This window comes from Lontra canadensis, unplaced genomic scaffold, assembly GCF_010015895.1.
Source record: "Lontra canadensis isolate GAN:19392208 unplaced genomic scaffold, GSC_riverotter_1.0 scaffold98, whole genome shotgun sequence".
Taxonomy (NCBI): Eukaryota; Metazoa; Chordata; class Mammalia; order Carnivora; family Mustelidae; genus Lontra; species Lontra canadensis.
Genome location: NW_022631092.1, coordinates 4,613,337 through 4,633,379, shown reverse-complemented (window position 1 = coordinate 4,633,379; position 20,043 = coordinate 4,613,337). Strand labels below are relative to the sequence as shown.

Below are 20,043 nucleotides of genomic sequence, written 5' to 3'. Positions count from 1 at the left end.
GAGTGTCTATGACTCAAACTCTGATTAGTAAATCTTCCGCAAATCAGGACTGCAATTTACTCCAAACTTCTGTTGTGTTTGTAGCTTGCAGTTACAACAAATGCCAACTGTTTTCCTTTGTAATGCCAGCCTCTCCAGAGCAAGCGAAGCCTAGGGTCCAGCAGATAACAACACTGAGCCTAGCAGGAAGAAGGACCTCAAGAATGTAGAAAAGGAAGGGGCTCTGAAGTCAGATCAGAAATAGCATCTCAGCTCTGGCTACACCAAGACTGCTGGGTAGTCCTGGGCAACTGACTACCTCCCCACACCCCCAACTTCCAGCTCTTCACCTGAAAGATACGAGCCCCCCACTTTGCAGAGTTGCTTTTGAAGAGGAAATAAAATAAGGCATGCAAATTCCCCAGTGCAGAATGAATGTAGCCACTGACCAGCAGTCTGGTTTCATGAAATCCCAGGCCACCAGCATCAAAACTGTTGGAGAAACACTTCACCCACCTCTGGGATTCAGAGATGAAGCCATCAGCTGTTTAACAAGCTTCTCTGGTGATCCTGACTCACAACTGAGAGACGGACCACTGCAGTGACCCTCCAATGCCACTGAGATCGTTGTCACATGCAGCTAAAAGCCTTACACGTCATGCCTGCCCCTCTTTGTGTCTAGCTCTCAAAACCCCATTCAGGGAAGTATCTTGCAGGAGAGGTAATCAAAGCCTGACTGTAATGTAGCCTGAATATTTGGCTGCCAAATAAGAATTTCTGTTGATGCTATTTCCTCTCCTCCATATTGTATCAACTTCACATTGTTTGCCTCAGCCCATTAAGACCCAATGGATTTTTTTTTTTCTGACATCAGCAATGTTAAGCACTTCAGGAAAAAAGATTTACAAGATGTGTGCTAGCTCAGTAGTACAAGCTTGTTTATATAGCTCTAATCTGACTGAGTGGGCAGGAACTGTCCAGGGGAAGAAGACAGAACAACGGCTCTGAAGAACAAAAAACTCTTTCTGGTTAGAGGTCTGCCAGCGTGACATTTCCTACATAGACAGACTCAAAGTCCAGATGCTCAGTGGAAGAGGAAGAATCAGCTTCAGGTCCTACACCAAAAATCCTAAAGCAAGGTGCTGGAGCTCAGGTCCTAGGGGCCAATTTTGGTGGCCATGCCAGGCACCTAGGCATCTACTGGGATATAATCACTTGGTCATTTCAGGACATCAGTTAGCATTCGGTGGGACCCAAATGCTGGCCCAGGACTTGACCCAGACTAGTAGCCACAGAATCACCTGGGCTTGACTCTAAAGATACATGTCCCTAGGTCCCCTGATCCAGAAATTCCAATCTGGTAGGCCTAGGGTAGCCTCTGGAGATTTATAAGTTGAACAGTCCCCAGGTGATCTGGGAACCACTGATCTAGATGCCATGAGCCTGCCTTCCCTTCACCTAACCCTCCACCCCAGCCATGCCACCTACTGTCTGGGAAACCATGTGGGGTGAAGCTCCTTCAGCTTCCCTTGTGTTTGGGCAAAGACTCTCTGTGCTGAAAAAAGCAAGGGTCCTGGAGTCAAAGAACAAGCTCTCAATCCTGGCCACACCATGTGATCATGAACAACTTAGCACTATACTTACTTAGTCTCTCTGAACCTTGGTTTCCTCATCTATAAAATGGAACAAATACCAATCACCGGTATCAGGCATTCGGAGCCTTGTCTGCTTCTCAGAATTGCCCAGGAAAGGTGTCACAGCGACTCCAACAGGAGGGTGTTACTATTTCCGGTCTACTGATGAAAAAACTGAGGCCCAAGAACATAGGCAACTTGCCAAATTAAAGTAGCTTGTCAACCAAGAAACTAAAATCCAAACCCAGGACTAACTCCAATACCTGCATACTTTCCAACTTGTCAGTCTTGGCCTCCAGTGACATCACCTATATAAAGTATTCAAAACAAAACAAAACAAAATTTTGTAAATATATATATAATATACAAAATTTATATATATATATACATATAAAATATAAAATTCAAGTATATACTTAAATATAAAGTAGTTAGCACCTCTATACTACATATAAAGTACTTAGCAAGTAGGTACTTCTGGTACATTGTATGACTGGCACATAGTGGGTCCTCAACAGATGTGTGGTTCCTGCCTTCCATTTCCTAGCAGATCGGTGAAGTTGACTTCCCCATGCCAACTCCACCTTAAGACATACATAAATACAAGGCTCTTCAAGTTGCCACAGCTGCCTTACAGCCTAACCAAATTAATTTTTATTAAATGCTGCTTATAAAGATAAACATTTTTGCATTCTTCATATTAAACAAAAGTCCTAAAGAAATTAAACTGGGAGAAACAGGATGTTTTTCACATAACGGGATGGGTTGGCCATATGATGTGGGTCACTGTTCTATTATTGCTGAAAGTTCAGGTCCTCCCAGGCATCCTTTCTCACCAGTGCTCTTAGCTCCACAGTGCTCTGGACACCCCCAGACCCTGCCACCTCCCTATCTATTCTCCCTGCCTTTTGAACTCTTCTTCTATTAACAGTTTGCCTCCTACGGCCTTACAATTTCTCTCTGAATTTTGACCTTCAGTAACCTTCATGGAAACCTGGCTTCCCCCCAAAACACTCCCCTCTCTGGGAGCCCAGCTGTTCTCACCCCACATATCTCAAACCAGAAAGTAAGATGAACATCCTCCTGACTCCCCATTGCTGCTTCAAACAATTTCTCTCCTGCCTTCCTACACAAATTCCTGCTCTTGTGATGCTCAGACCATCTAGCTATGCCTCTTTCCATCCATCCTCATTACTGTTTCCTGCCTCCCTTCCATGAAGCCTTTCCATTTCCTGAGGACTCCCACTTTCAGTTCTTTGAGGTTTCCTTCATCCTTCACTCCTTCATCAACCTTGATGACTTGAACATCAAAGACCTCTCTTGAAGGCTGGTTCTTTCATCCTTTTATTTTCCCACCTGAACCCTTTTCTTCCACCCCTCTGCCTCGCCACTGACTCACATGGCCACATACTGAACTCCATCATCAAAGGTGGCCATGCCACCTCAGATTCCAGTTCACTTACCAGTTCTTTCCAGTTCACTTACTATACATTCACTGCACACATTTTTCAAATTTATTTAGACATTTCAGTCCATGAAACTCAGGAATTTTTACCCTCCATTACTACTACTCCTCACTCTGCCTTCACGTCATTCTCTCAGTGGGCCCATCATCTTAACCACTCAGTCATACTCTTGCAAATATCCTAAACTGCCTCAATATGCCCTTTCCATGGCAGATTTCCAGGCACAACTGACACCAATGGAACCAGAACATCCACCATACAATATCCACATAATATCTCAATATCCAAGCTCACACCCAAGCAGGTATACTCTTTGTGGTGGGAGTGAGGAAGAAATCACATAACCAGACTGACCTGGCTGCATTTTAAATGTGTAAGCCCAAACCTTAAATTAGTCAACACTGCCTGTCAAATCTAAGATGTTTTCCCACCAAAGTTGCTGTCTCCTTATCCGATTGGCTACCTCATATCTTCTTTTCGTTCAATCTTCACACACAGTCTCAGTGTGTGAGAGGCTCACTTCAAAATTCACTGAAGAAACAGAAGTCAGCAGAAGACAAATCTCTCATCTTGAAGCACCCTCACCTAAACCACCATGTTCTTTGACTTTCCTCCTCTTAGAGTAGAGGAAGTATTGTCATATTTCCCAAAGGGAAGTCACTCCACTCATGCTCTTCATTGGAACATGACAGAACTTCCTGGGGCTTCAGTGTGATAATAGTGGATTATAGCTCAAACATCTGTAAGACACAAACTCTCTGAGGACTTCTCAGAGAAACCTAAAGTCAATAGAGGAGACAGAAACAAGAACACAAGTGGAATTTGAAGTTTCTAGCACATACAGCTAAAGCAAACATTAAACACAGCTCAACTCTTGGCCAAGATAAATAAAACCTCACACTAAATGTCTAGTTACCTTAAATCTCATTACTGGATACACCATGTTTGGCTTTTGACAGAAAATTACAAGGCATATATAAGACAAGAAAAAACACAGTCTGAAAGGACAAGCAATCATCAGAACCAGACTCAGGACAGAGATGTTGAAATTATCAGACAAGAAATTTTAAATAACTATGATTAAATATGTAACAGGCTCTAATAGAAAAAGTAGACAGTAATGAAAGTGGAGGAATAGAAACTCTTAAAAACCCTCAAAAAAGTCAATGTTAAAATTCAAAAACACTGTTAACAAATGAAGAATGCCTTCCAATAGCTCATTGATAGACTCAAAACGGTCAAGGAGCAAATCAGTGAGCCTGAAGGTCAACAGAACCTTCTCAAACTGAAAAAAAGAGAGAAAAAGAAATTTCTAAGAACAGAGGCAGAACATCCAAGAACTATGGCACAATATCCAAAGGTATAGGTGTAATTGGAATACCAGGAGAAGAAAGAGAAAGGAGTAGAAATATCTGAGGGAATAATAACTGAAAACATTCCAAAGTTAATGATATACACCAAACCACAAATCAAGAAAGATCAGATAACACCAATCACTATAATTTTTTTTAAAAATACAACCCCCAAAACAAGATATGATATTACATACACACACAAACACACACACACACACACACACACACACACACACACACAATGGAATATTACTAAACCATAAAAAATAAAAATTTGCCATTTTGCAACAACATGGATGGATCTAAAAAGTCTAATGCCAAGTGAAATAAGAGAAAGACAAATACCATATGATTTCACTCATATGTGGAATTTATCAAACAAACTTAAAATAAGACAAAAAAAAACTCTTAAATATTGGAAACAACTGGTGGTTGCCTGGGCGGGGTTTGGGGGGAGGATGGGTAAAATAGATGAAGGGAATGAAAAGTACACTTATGGTGAACACAGTGTAATGTATAGAATTGTTGAATCACTATATTGTATACCTGAAACTAATATTAACACTGTGTATTAAAAACATTAAAAAGTAGTAGACCTTAGGCCCAGCTAAAAAAAAATTAAAAAAATTTTTTAAAAGCCTAGGTATATCATATTTAAATTGCAGAAAATCAAAGACAGAGAGAAGATCTTGAAAGACACCACAAGGGGCGTCTGGGTGGCTCAATGGGTTAAAGCCTCTGCCTTCGGCTCAGGTCATGATCCCAGGGTCATGGGATCGAGCCCCGCATCCAGCTCTCTGCTCAGCAGGGAGCCTGCTTCCCCCTCTCTCTCTGCCTCTCTCTCTGCCTGCCTCTCTGCCTACTTGTGATCGCTGTCTGTCAAATAAAGAAATGAATCTTTAAAAAAAAAAAAAAGAAAGACACCACAAGGCAAAACCTTTACCTTAAAAGAAAGAAGCATAAGAATCACAGGTGGCTTCTGATCAGAAACCATGCAAGAGCAAGACAGTGGAGTGAAATAGTTAAATAGTGAAAGAAAAAAACCACCAAATTAAAATTCTGCATCTAGTGAGATTCTTCTTCAAAATGAAGAAAAAGATAAATCTTCTCAGACAAATAAATAATGACTAAGTTTATCTCTAGTAGATCTGCCCTTCAGGAAATGCTAGAAGTTCTTCAGGTGGAAGGAATTACATAGGTCAGAAACTTGGGTCTACACAAATAAAGAGCAAGCATCAGGGAAGAAATAAAGGGAAAATAAAATCCTTTTTTTTTATTTTTAATTGACTTAGGAGAAAGGAATAGACTCTCTTGAACAATGTTCATGGGACAGAAAAAAAAATTTTTTTTTAAAGATCAGCATATCAGGGGCGACTGAGTGGTACAGTCGGTGAGTGTCTGGCTCTTGATTTCAGCTCCAGGTCATGATCTCAGGGTGGTGAGATCAAGCCCCTCATTGGGCTCCCTCGCTCAGCGGTAAGTCTGCTTAAGTTTCTCTCTCCCTCTGCCCCTCCTCCCACCTCTCTCTCAAAATAAATTAAAAATCTTAAAAAAAGAGAGAGATTAGCATATCAAGGCATAACACAGAGCTCTGGAATAGCCCTTTGTAACCAACTAGTTCAAAGGTTGGCACACTGAGACCGAGAGAACAAATCTAGCCTATTTTTGTATGGTCTGTGGGCTAAGGCTAATTTTTACATTTTTAGAAGGTTGCAAAAAGTTAGAAGAAGAATACTCTGTGACACATGAAAATTGTACAAAAATCAAATTCCTGTGTCCATAAATAAAGTTTTATAAATAAACACTTGTGTTTACTTATCGTCTGTGCTGCTTTTGCACTACAACAGCAGAGTCGAGGCGCTGCAAGAGAGACCATATGGCCCACAAAGCTCAAAGTATTTACTATCTGATCCTTTTCATAAAAAATCTTCTATTCCCTGAACAAGCCCAACCATCTAATTTTTCAGAGGATGAACCCAAAGTCTGAGAGACCAAATTATATTCTAATGTCATCTGGCTGGTTAGTAATAGAGCCAGCATGAAAATGTAGGTCTTCGGGTTCCAAATGTCTTTCCTCTCACGTGAGAGGACTTATATTTTATTAGTATGAGATCTAAGATCATAGTGTCTAATACTACTGACTGTAGGGACTGCAGAAGCAACTCTTGTTATTCTCTGATTTCACATGATAATGATTGTATCCCTGCCGGGGAAGAAGTAGGAGTGACAGAGAAGCTTTCCCAATTTTTATACACAAGAAGGGGATGACTAAGAAATAAAGAGGAGGGCGTGTTCCCAGGGGATCCAAGAAGAAAGGCACTCCTATTGGCTTTTTTTTTTTTTTAAAGAATGTCAGTTATATTCCTTGAGATTTTGTTGGTTTTTCTTCTTCTTCTTCCTCTTCCTCTTCCTCTTCTTCTTTTTTAGAACTGGTAAAGTCATTATCTTTTACCCTCAAACTAGGCATTTAAATATCTCTTTTTTTTGAAGACTTATTTATTTGACAGAGACAGAGATCACAAGTAGGTAGAGAGGCGGGCAGAGAGGTGGGGGAAGCAGGCTCCCTACTAAGCAGACAGCCTGATTTGGGGCTCGATCCCAGGACCCTAAGATCATGACCCCAGCTGAAGGCAGAAGCGTAACACACTGAGCCACCCAGGTGCCCTAAATATCTCTTTTAATCCACATAGAAAGTACTTCTTTTCTATGACTCCCTATTATGCCTGCGTTTGGAGCTTTTCATCTTCTGGAGATAGCAAGATTTAACAAATAAACAACAAAATCTATTCAGGAAGCTCATCAGGCAGAAGCAAAATAGGTCAAAAAAATAATAATTGAATAGGTTTCTGAAGGTTTCTTATACTTTTACTTGTATTTGATGAAAGACCAAAAAAAGTTCAATTAGCATGTACTAGTTCCTACAAGGAGAGTCTACCTTATTATAGAATGAACCTCAAGAACTAGGAAAGCCATATAAAATTGGAAAAAGGAAAGCTCCCGAGGCAATGAGGACATGTGAGACCAAGATCCAAAAAAAAAAAAAAAACAAAAAGAGGAGAAGTGGGGGAGTGTCGAGATGGGCCAGACATTCCATGCAACCATTCTATAAGCATCTAGTCAAATTCAGCATCTATTCAGGAAAATACTCTTAGCCAATTTTGAACGTCAAGGAACTGGCTTAACCTAATAAAGGGTATTTATGAAACATAGCAACCATAATATTTAATAATCACACTTTAAAAACTTTCCCACTGAGATTAGGAATGAGACAAGGCTGCCTGCTATGACCACTTCTATTCTTTGTTACAGTAGAAGTCTAAGCCAGCACAACAGGCAAGAGAAAGAAATGAAAGGAAGCAAAGGAAGACTGCAAAGGAAGAAGTTAGTTTGATTGTGTACATGGAAATTCCATAGTAATCTACACAGAACTCTTTGAATTAATAAGGGGATAAGGAAAGTCACTGGATTCAATGTCAATAAATAAAAATCAACTGTATTTTTGTATACCCATAGACTAATAATCAGAAAACATGTTGAAAAATGCTATCATTTATAATAGCATCAACTGATGTCAAATACTAGGAATATATCTGAAGAAAGATGTGCCATACCTTTACCACATGGAAAGAAACAAAACAATAACAGAGATGAAAGATTTAAATAAATGAAGGGATACAATATTAATGGATTGAAAGAGTCAACATTTTAAATACATTAGTTTACTCCTAAATTAGGCTAGAGATTTAATGTTGTCGCAACAAAATCTCATCAAAGGAGGATTTTAAAATTTATACTGTAATGCAAAGGTGTAAGAATAACCAAGCTATTCTTAAATAAGAGCAAAACTGGACATATGCTATCAGATATAGACTTCTTATTAAGCTATATTAAGACAGTGTGGTATCAGAATAAGAATGCCAAATAGAACAACAGAAGGGGCTAGAAAGTAGATAGAGACCTATGTATAAATGATCACCTGATTTATACCAAAAGTGACATATCAGAGCTGTGGAAGAGACTTTTCAATAAGTAGCATAGGAAGTTAACTAGATATACATATGGAAAACAAAATAAATATGGGTCTCTTTTTCATGTCATAGGCAAAAAATCAAGCTCAGGTAGATCTTTTACCTACAGATAAAAGTCAAAACAATAGGGTTTCTACAAATCAAAATGGGAAAATAACTTCATGATCTGAGGGTAGGCAAACATTTCTTCAGCAGTCATGAAAACAATAACCATAAAGGAAGAGATTAACAACTTGGATTACCCTTAAAGCAAGATCTCTTATTCATCAAATAGAGTCATATGGCAAGCCACAGAATAGTAAATGATATTTTAAATACATGTAAGTGGGAAAAATATTTGGATACAGATTTGTTTTTAAAAAAATTATAAATCAATAAGAAAAAGACAAACCAGTTTTAAAATAGGCAATAAACTGGAATAGAAATTACAAAGATTAAAAAAAAACTATAAAGATTTTTTAAAAAGTGACCCAAAAAATATTAGAAAGATACAACACCATTAGTCACCAGAGAAAACTGAAACCACAGTAAGACCCCACAATGTACCCACCATAATGTCTAAAATTAAAAAGTCTGACAATCCCAAGTGTTGACAAGTATGTAGAGAAACTGAAACACTCATAAACCGATGGCAGGAATAGAAGCTGGTACAACCACCTAGGAAAACTCCTTGTAAGAACTTACTAAGTTGGATGTATGTACCTCACATCCCAGCAATACAGTCTTAGGCGTATGCCAAACAGAAATGCTTTCATATGTACACCAAAAAACACACACAAAACAGTAAAGAGCAGCATTATTCATTATTCATTATTCAGTAGCCCCAAACTGGAAATATTCCAAATGCCCATCAACAAACAGCAGATAAACAATCTATAAAATATCACAAAGTGGGTTTTGCTTTATAGCAACAAAAACTAGTTCCGCTAGTAACATGGAGGACCCTCTCAAACAATATTGTGCGCAAGAAGCCACAAAAAGGGAGGGGGATATACATATATTATAATTCCATATATACCTGGAATACTCCAATAAGTTGGAACACCATCGTATTAGAAATGAGGTTAATAGTTACCACTGAGGAAGGAGAGGGTGTAGTTACTAGGAGGGAGCATCGTGGGGCACCTTCCAAGGGAATGGTAATATTCTCTCTCTTGATCCAGGAGTGATAATATGGATATATTTACTGTTTGAAAGTTTATCAAGCAATGATTTATGTACTTTTCTGTGAATGTCTTATTCTCTAAAATTGTATGTTTAAAAAAGAATAGTGCAAATATTCTGGGAGAAGAATACAGCATCTCTCATTCTCAAGGTGACACCTGAGTTGTCTTAGGGTTAGCAGAGCAAAAAGCGAGAGAACTGTAGGGTTGTAGGGATGGTGGGAGCCAGAGGTCGTGTCTGTCACCACTATATCCACTCCCTCTGGCATTTGTGCGTGGCAGCTGTAGATCAGAAGCAGTAATCCTTGAATAAGAAAGATGGTATAGAAGTGAAGCGAGATTAGAAACACACAATTGAGGGAATGTTTCACATTATCCAAAAGCTTTATTTTGGATAATGACATTTTCTGACTCTTATATAAAGGGTCTCAGGATTCTCAAACAGTGCCTGAAACACTCTGCATTCATTCCACTGTTCAGCAAATAAAACCGGAAGTCCTTCAGCCAGGTGAAAAGACTGGGGCAGTTACTGTTTCTCATTGCCCAGTATATTTTTTGCTCTCAAATTTGCTTCTTCGGAGAGGGAAGGGTGGGTCCAGGGAAATATCCTGGACAGAGTATGCTGTATCACTGGACATACTGATTGGATCAAATTAGATCAATCAGGGTCCTTCCCTGAGACTGAGATAAGGACACTGAAAGAAAGAAGACCCCTTCTGTGTGAGGGACAGTGTGAAAAGAATATGAGGACAGGGATATTAGTGATCATCTTCTTTTTCTCTAGTGTCACCAAAGAAAGAAATCAAGACAATGAGGTATCAAGTTAAGAATGCTGATAGTATCTCTGAAGTCCCTGGATCCAGCCATGCCTGAATTCCCTAATGTATGAGTTACATAAATACCTTTCCTTGAGTTGGTTTAAATTTTGCTTTAATTCAGTTCTTTTAGTTTTTTTTTTTCTCTATGCCAGAAAACCCTGAATATCCATTATCACCCCTACCACTAGGTATCTATGTGACATTCAAGTCCAAATAGAATGGACCCAATTTGAATTTCTAGTCTTGTCAATCACTGTCCATCTTCCTATGAGCAACAACATATCTAATCTCAGCCCCGGGAAAGTTACCCCAAACAAGAATTTCCAATAAGCAAAGTTCTACTCCAAATACACATTTGAGAGCCAACAGGTCATTCCTGGTACAGATAATTAGAAAATACAAGAAACTGGGGCTTAGACACAAATTTTGTAAAGTGGGGGAGGGAAGTTGTAAGGCAGATGGCAGGCAGGGGAAGCGGTTTTCGCAGAGAAGCTTTTGAAAGCTACAGGAAGCCAAAGAAATGAAAACCTGGAATTGACAACATATGCTTTGGCAAGAAGCTGAATACGCTACGCGTTGGGGTGAGACATCTGAGAACTTCCTCATCAGTTCTGCCACGCAAGTTAAGTAAGGTTTATCCCAGATTCATCCACTTTACCCTTGAGCCACAGGAAGATCCGGGAGTCAGCGGTCAAGCTCGCAGTCAAAACATCTGAACGGCATTGAACCTTTGGACAGACAGCCTGACACCGGGCAAGGAAATACCCATTTATTTGTAGGGGAATTGTGCATTGACTCTAAGAAGCAAAACCACTTATGAGCATTTCAGCAGAGGCGTGATCTCCTAGAATATAGCAAGAACTAGAAGTTCACTGTGGCACACCCTCTATCACCAACAGAAGGTGGGGAAAATGTCACTCTCAATGCCCTGTTTTCTCTTTTCACTTTTGATAAGCATAAATATTCATTAAACAGTTTGCTTACCACCTAGATTTCCCCTGTCCCTGTCTCCCCTTAAATTTTCAGCTCATCAACATGGACTTCTCCTGCCTGATAGGTTTTTAAGGACCTGATTCTCAAGAGGGGGACGTTCTTTGCACACTTTGTAACCTCTATCCTTTTACCTACGTTGAAATGCCTCAAGAACACCCTTGCCAACTCTGTCCCCTGCCCCCATCTCTGCAGGCCCCAAAACCATTGGTTATCAAACGTCCAATTCATCCACCAATGTCTTCAATGAAATCTCCCAGTAATCCCTCCCCCATCCTTATATGTGCCTGTCTTACCACATTCTGTTTCTCTTTTCTCCCCCCACAGAATTTTAAACTTCTCGAAAGTGGGAGCCATCATACCTGATTAATCATGATCTAGAAAAGGGTGTTAAGTAGTGGGACCTACTGCCAAAGAGGACAAACCAGGCAAAAAGCAGGGAATAGCGGCAGAGACCGTAGACAAACTATGCCCTGGGGTAAGAATCCCCCCCACCTCCCCAAGTAAGAGCTGCCTAACCATAGATTTCCAGGAACAATCTCTCTTTCAGTAATGCCCTCGGAGCACTCAAAATTTCTCAGCCCTATTCCGTATTCGGGGACAATGTGGATCAATAGTGTTGAGCTACTTTGTTCAATGTCACAGACCCCAGGGTTCTGGTGGAAGCCAGTCAGCAGCCAAGCCCCTAAACTATCTGCCATTCTAAAAGGTAAAGTGCCTTCCCCTAAAAAAAGAAAAAAAAATCTAAAATATAATCAATAGATTTATTCTTTGTGAAGGCATCCTTTCTATTTTGACCAGCTGCTGAATCAGTCTTTGTTTTAGGATGTATGGTCAGCAAAATGATATAATGGCATCTTCCTGCTTGGTTTGGAATCTGAACACAGTAGCACTTACACAGCAGCTTAAGGGAAAAATACTTTGGACATTTTTTCGAGTTGTTGTCTTTCTTCCAGAGAGGTCACAAACATGAAAAACGAAGCCAGCTCAAACATGTGTTCAGGTTGGGCCAGAATGTACATCTACAATATTTTTCCAATTGAAATTAGTTGCTAATGATTAAAAATGTATGGCAACAAGGGCTTTCTGAGCAGCACATGCCCTTTGCTTTAACACAGTCCTCACCTAATCCTAATGCCTTCCGAACCCGGGGGTTCAGTGTCACACACCATTCCTCATCACACATGAGTGGGTTGTTTTGCTTTTAGAAAAAAAAAAAAAGGAAAGTGTTGTTTGGTACCCATGTTTCTATCAAAAATGGGTCAGAGGTCCCCAGGTTTCCCCAAAAATGGGCTCTTAACTCTGAAAGCAAACAATAATTGCTTTACTCACCAATCATCAACTCCTCTACCTGCAAAGCTTGCTGTTATTCTTCTCTTCACCTATGAAATTTCCACCTCTTTCCCAAAGCCTGTCTCTACCAGGTCTGATTATATGGTATTGTCTCTCTGCACTGAGATGCTTACTGTCTTTGTTATCTATTTGCTACCTAATCTGACTTATGAAATCCCATGCATTTTCCCCTAAACTGCCCTTTAACATCCTTCATTGTTAATTTTCTATTTATTTCTATTATTTTTCCAAGATAACTGATATGATCTGAAGGGTAGGGCCCAGTCTACCCTTCGTTTGTGATACATCAGAGAGACTTGGAACTTTCAGGTCAGATGAGATTGGAGTTTAAATCTCTCAGTTTCTCTCTAGTCAATAACTCTCTGACATAGGGCATGTGGCCGAACCTCTTCTTCAGCCTCAGTCTTCTTATTCATAAAATGGGAGTAATAACACCTAATTCTTGTTAAGAGGCTGTGATCTACCAAAAGCTTTACAAGTGCTGAGTATTATCAGTCTATTTCTTTGTTATAGATCCATAGCTTTGTAGGCCTGGCAATTAGGAAACCAACAAGTGCTTTCCCAAGCACTGACTACGTGTGTGGCCCTGTGCTGGGTGCAGGATAAAATCATGGTTAAAAAAAAAAGAAAGAAAGAAAGCAGACCACAGACAGGGGGAGAGACAAATGTTAGTGTATAATTACAAATTACAAACCAGGATGAGAGCCTCAGTGTATCATCAACCCCAGGTTATCTAGCCAGGCAAAATCAAGTAAACAATAGGGACGGAATAATAACCACGTGCAACTTGCACCTACATCTGCTCCAGCCCATGCCCCCATACCCTGGCCAGTCCAAGCATCTCTACCCAGACTCGTTCATCCTCCCTCCCACATTCACCCACCCAGAGCTGCCACCCTACAATAACTCTGCAAACGTTCACCAAACTCCTACCGTGCTGAACACTGTAAGAGACACTAAGGACAGAGAGGAAAAATACCACACAGCCTTGCCTCAAGGGTGGCTCACATTCTGACACAAGAGACAGCCAGGCAGCAGCAGTCCCTCATTTTCACGTCTCTTCCTGCTGGGGATTAATGGTCTTCAGGCTCAAGGAAACAGACACATCCTTGGCTACTTACTGCAAAGGCAGATCTTTCCCATTCCACCTTCTCCACCTACTGTCTGGCCTGCTTGTTTCCTACGAACCTTCTCAAATCTATGGAGCAGGGTTCTCCAAGGGACTTGAGAGTGCCTCAGATGTTAGGCTGATTTAAGCAAGTCCTCAGGAACAGAAGAAGGGGCAACCATTATACCAAAATATTTACTTCCCAAAAGACTCACTTTGGAAGAGGTCATCAAGAGGACATGACCACCAGGTGACCTAGGAGCTGGACCTGGGCCCTCAGAGGCTCTTCACCCCCTCTCCTGCCCTTGGAATGTTTGCTGGGCCACCATTCCCATAGTGGGAGCCATCTGCAAGGACACAGTCCTTGGAGAAGAAGGGGTTGTTGAGCTCCCTCTGGACTGAATACATACGTGAACCCCTTCAAGGCTGCTATAAAAACCTAAAGATTCTGGCAGGCAACACATTATGGAGATCTATTTAGCTTGCAGCTGCTGCAGACAAAGCTCATATGTAAATTTCCTTGCCAATTAAACCTGCAACTACCAATCCGGTGTGACGTGTTTTCCCAGACTCCTTGCCCTCCTGTACCCAGATAGGTTTCCAATTACATTCCGGAAACTCCAAGGGCTGCAGACCAACAATAAGTCATCAAAATTATTACAAAATAGGCGACTGGTGTGACAGGGTCCAGCCCCTGGCGTCACTGTGCCTCCTTCATGAAGCACGCTATGTGAGTTCTCTTTTCCTCCTAACCACTCACACTCCAGGAGCACTTTGTTATTTCTGTTCTACAGATGAGGAAACTGAGGTCCAGAAACCCAATCAACAGGGTTTTTAATTTCCTGTTCTATTAGTTCAAGAGCCACCAGTGTCAGGTCTCTGTCTGGGCTCAGGGCTGGCCAGGTGTCAGGGAGCACAGTACAGAAGCCCCGGGTCCTCCAGAGGGCAGCCACGCTAGTTCCCGTTTGTGCAGGTTCAAGCAGCAATCATCGGAGAGGGCTCTGCTTGTGGTGTGAAGCCCTCCTGGCAAGAAAATATCTTCCTGGGTAGAGCAGACACTAGGGAATAATAAGGGCATAAGAGAACTTACTCCCCCCAAACTTAAAGGTGGCTTTTTCCTTTTACGGTTTTCCTAAGCATTTACAGAGACCAAGACAGCAGGTCTCCACAACTTATTTGGATAGCCTGGTTATGTGAACATCAACTTTGTTCCTATTCAAATATTTACATATTTTTTAAGTCTCCATCCATAAAAAGGGGATTGTCTGTACCCTCTGTTTCTAACACCTACTAGGTAGAAGGATTAATTGTCTAATCACAAGGCAGCTATGTAAGGATGATCAAACATTGTAACTGGGGTATTTCGGCCAGCTGGACTCTCCTGGCCTTCAGATGCATGCATTCAATGTCCGTAGAGGGAAGTAATGAAGAACACTCTTGGGTGTCAGGCAGAAATCAGGCGTGGGTCTGATTTCTGGCGTGGTCATTGATCAGTTTCATGGACTGACGCAGGTGAATGTTTTCTCCAAGTCTTAGGTCCGCATTTTGTAGTTCTAATAAGCATTGTTCTACCTTCTGGATGCAGTTGGGGAGAGGAGTCTAGGCCACTGCTTCTCTGACCTTCTGCTTTTGTAGTTAAGATAATTAATAGTGAATTTACACACATACACATAACCCTTTTGGAAATGTACATGTGATAGAAAATGAATTGCTTCTTACAGATGTCAGGAAGGCAACAGTGAAGCATTCATAAGCTTTGCACTTTGTAACATTTCAAGCAGGTACTCTGAGTTATTTAAGATAACTCATTAAATGTTCATTTTAATGGCCTACTTGTAAGCACTTTTGCTTTCCCTGCTGTCTAAAGAACTGGGTTTCGTGACTGAATATTACTCTTACTATATGGTTCCAAATTTTGGATGATTACCTTTTTTATCTTGACCAAATTTAAGAAAGTTTTTACCCACAGATAAAACTAATATTGATTCAACCGATGCTTACTGAGGTCCTACTGGCAGGTGCGTTGCCGGGCACTAGGCAGATAGATGCCAAGAAAAGTGAAAAAGGGATTCTTCCCCCAAGGAGCTCATCATCTAGTTCTGGATGTCATTCCCAGACCATCAGAGTCAGCATCATCTGGGGACTTGCTAGAAATGTAAATTCTCAGGTGTCACCCCAGACCCGATTACATCAGAGATTCTGGGATTGACCCCCCCCCAACCATCTGTGTTTGAAAAAGTACCCTTTGAACAACTAGCATCATCATCAAATATCGTAACAACAAATAGGTTAGTTTATTAACTAAATCTCAAAATTTCATTTATCTTTTGAGGAAACAGAGGCCAGGGGGCAAAGGCCACATGAGGTGGAGAAATTAAAACCAGAATTCAGGTATCCCCCCTCCAAACACACACTCAAACCTACACACAGCCAAGGTTCTTTTTCTTTTCTGACACTTTAATCCCTAAATCTGATGGGGAGCCCCAAGTATTTCCAACCCAAAGTGAAAACCTTCACTTTTCAAAGAAAGCAGAAAAAGAGAGAAACTACTCTCTTCGAAAATAAGGACCACTAACAAAATTCAAATCTGATCTATCAAAACCATCCAGTAAACTAGCAGTAATTTCCCAAACCTTTAACAGTCCAAGTCCCATTTTCAACATTTGAAAACTAGGAAGGCTGAGGGAGAGAAGTATAAAAATACAATGGATAACGTGATCAGAATAAAATCTGGGAAAATATACAATATGCAGAAATATCAACTGTGGTTCATCTTCCATGGGAGAATGACAATCTTTTTTCTTTGTATTTTTCCGAATTTTTCCCAATGGTTACATATTACTTTGGTAATTGAGAAAAAAAGTAAAACTCTTTTTTGAAATGTTACCTCCAAATCACTCGACATGAAGGTTTATTTTGTAATTCCATTTCTCTCCATACAGCAGGATACTGTGTGTGTGTAGTAATTATTTATATCATGCCATATGTTACGATGAAGATGAAATTCAGTAAATATATTCCTTCCAGCTGGCACTAACATGAAGAGGTTAAATGCTTTCCTAGGTTCAAAGCACTATGAATTAAGATAAGCTAACAGCGAAGCTAAAGGAACATTTATTGAAATCTCTGAGAGCATCCCTTTTGAAAAACGTTGATGTGACACATAGCTCCTTACTCATACCGCCCTGATGTTTAACCTCTGGCACAAAACAGAATGTTCAGCAATTCCTGGCAAAGTCTTAGGAGTTCAGGGGATAAAATGCATGGGGGATATTAGAGAAATAAGAAACAGATAAGAAATAAGAGAAAAGAAATAAGAAACACATAAAATTATGTCCCTGTGGATAAAAAGACGTCCAAAATTACTGGCAAATTTCGTTGTCCTCAATACCCTTTAGAAAATGTTTTTTTCTTTATCAAGAAATGTTTGCTCATTAAAAAATATCTATATCAGTTACTTCATTCGAGAAGTCATAAATAAACAGATAAATAAATAAGAACCATCTCATTTAAAGAGACGTTTCTGCCATAAAAACGCTGCTGTAATGTTTCACTTTATAAGACAAATCCATCACATGATGAAAAACTAGCATTGCTTTACTGAAACTCTGAGCAAAAGAAATGCAGTGAGTGTTAATTCAAGTCTCTTAAATGAAGCAGGGAAGTAAAGTTAACCAAGGTGATGACTACAGAAAAGGAAATCCTAGTGGCTACCTGTTTTACCAAAATATCTCACAACAGCTGATATTTCTAGAATTTACAGACGATTTCAGAAAATAATGAGTTATGAGGTGTATATATTATACCCCAACATTTATAGTATCTAAGATCACCAGACTTATGCAACAATTTGGCTTGACAGTAGTAACAAAGAACTCAGAAAGAACTTATTATCTTAGGTTTGGCTGTTTAGCACGCAAGCTTTCACTTACAGAGGGGCATTGCCAAAAAGCCTCAAATATCCTCAGTTCTCTGCTTACTTTCTTTCACAGAGCAGTCTCACCCATTGCAAAATTAATAAATAATAATAAATAATATGAATGTAAAACTCACAGAAAGTTTCTCCAACCCCTAGCTCCCATTCCATATAATTACCCATCTGCCTATGGAAGTTGATCTATAGAAGCCTTGCTGTGAATGTAGCAAGCTAAAACCTAGAAGGGTCCCCTTTCAAATACTTTTTGACACAAACTTGTGGCTCAGTCTATAACTCCCTCCAGACCCTTAGAAGCCTGGTTCACATTCTTCCATCTCTCAACCCCCTCTGGTGAGAAAAGGGTCCAATGTTGGGTTTTGCCTAATAAAGACTGCCTGTTTCCGCAGTTTTATTTTGGGGCTGCTAAAAGGTATTGATTAGAAATTACAAATCCAGCTTCTAACCGTTGATAAATGCTGAGGGAACAATCCCAAACCAACGAGCCCCAAATATCTTCAACCTGTAACACAGAAATACCACTCTTCTCAAGAAATAATGTTCCTACTCCATCAAACTTAAAAAATAATAAGATAGAGCAGCTTTCATTCTGAACAACATTAAATTTTCTGGGTCACTTTTTTCTGTCTCATCGGGCCACGTTTACAACCTGACAGGGACGGCAAAGACGGTCTCTTCACGCGGCCAGGTCGGTTGTCGCCCTCTGAGAGCGAATACCTTACCGTCCCCTTCCCCAAGAACAGACCTCCCACCCGCCCTGCCCTCCACACCTCACCACTCGCTTTTCTTTTCCTCCAAGCCGCAAAAGGGCGAGCTTCTTCAGAAAAAAAGTTAATGAACCTCTGCTTCTGGGGTAAAGGTGCCCCACCTGCGATCATAAAATCGGAAGACTGGAAATTCCTAAGAGCGCGTCCACTCTGCGCGCTGGACCCACTCAGTGAGCGCTTCACACCCAGAAACCCGGGAACATGATTTATATGCAGACCTGCACCCATCCCACACAAGTCCGCACGCCAGCTTGCCTAACCACTTATGTAAGCTCGTGCCTCTACAGTCCCAAACTGCACACACACACACACGCGCGCGCGCGCGCACTCACCGACACCTGTCACGCAACTGAAATGGACAGCATCCACACCCAGGAGATGAAATGAAATCAACACATATGAATTGGGGGGGAGGGGTCTGCCGTTTTAAAACATCTTTTCCCCCCATTTGTTTCTTGCCCGTTTTTGTCACAACTACAATTACCTTAGCAACCAAAGAATTGCACTGACTCCCCCTCCGGCTTCTGAATTTCTCCTAAAGCCAAGCTTGCGCCAGGTTCATGGAAAAGCTAGAGAAGCCCAGAGAACGAGGGACCCGCAGCCTCTGTGGGGCGGAGGGGACGTCCGAGGCGGTGTCCCCGCTGCTCTCCAGCGACCCGCCTCGTCTTTGCGACTTGCCGCGGTGGCGAGCGCGGGGCTCAGCGAGCGGAAAGCGAAGCCCGGGGCCGGCGAGGAGGCGCGGCGGGTCGCATGGTGCCTGGGGCGCGGGGCGCTCGGGGTCTCCGGCGCTCGGCCCTCGCCCGCCTCGGCCGCCCCAGGACGCGGGGGTCCGCGGAGATCGGTCCGCCCCCTCGGCGCCCGCGGGTTCCCGCAGCTGGGGGAAGCCGGAGTCGGGCGGAGCTCTCGCCGCGAGCAGGGCCGGGCGCAGGAGCTGCCCCAACTCGTGAAGTCGCTCGGCTCCGCCGCTCGCGATCCGCCGCAGCGGCGCCCGCTGTCGGGTGTCGAGCAGAGCTGCAACCCCGCGCCGCGCGCACCTGGGCGCCGGCACCTGGGCCCCGAGTCGCACGGCGCGGGGCGGGGCAGGGGCGGGGTCGGGGTGGGGCAGGGGCGGGGCCGGGGCGGGGGCCAGGAGGAGCCGAGGCACCTGCGCGCGTCCGCCGGGCTCACCTGCTCCCAGCGCCGCGGATGCTGCAGACTGTGATTGTGATGTGCACGAGCCAGGGAAAGCCTAGAAATTCCTGCGCTTTAGCTGCCTCCGAGAAAACTGGCAGACTGGCTCAGCGACGCGGAGTCTCCTGTGGTCAGTCCCGAGAGCTGGCCGCGTCTGGAAACTTCAGTGGCGTCAGGGCTGTCTAAGGGATTCCAGGTCCGGAGTGATTTTGCACGGTAGCTTGGAATCGCCGACGTGTGCCTGGCGCCCCCTAAATTAAAATGGGTCACCGAGATCG

At 42.0% G+C, this 20,043-nt stretch overlaps 1 protein-coding gene across 14 annotated transcripts in view; it reads right to left on the bottom strand.

Annotated features, from left to right (window-relative positions):
* RGS6 (regulator of G protein signaling 6) overlaps nt 1-19,485 on the bottom strand; it is a 542,966-nt gene extending 523,481 nt beyond the window's left edge. For all 14 annotated transcript variants that reach the window (XR_004380282.1, XM_032837489.1, XM_032837491.1 and 11 more), the window contains exon 1: nt 19,080-19,485. The gene's annotated coding sequence lies outside the window, so the exon portion shown is untranslated. The remainder of the gene's footprint in view (nt 1-19,079) is intronic.
* Nucleotides 19,486-20,043: the final 558 nt, after the last annotated feature.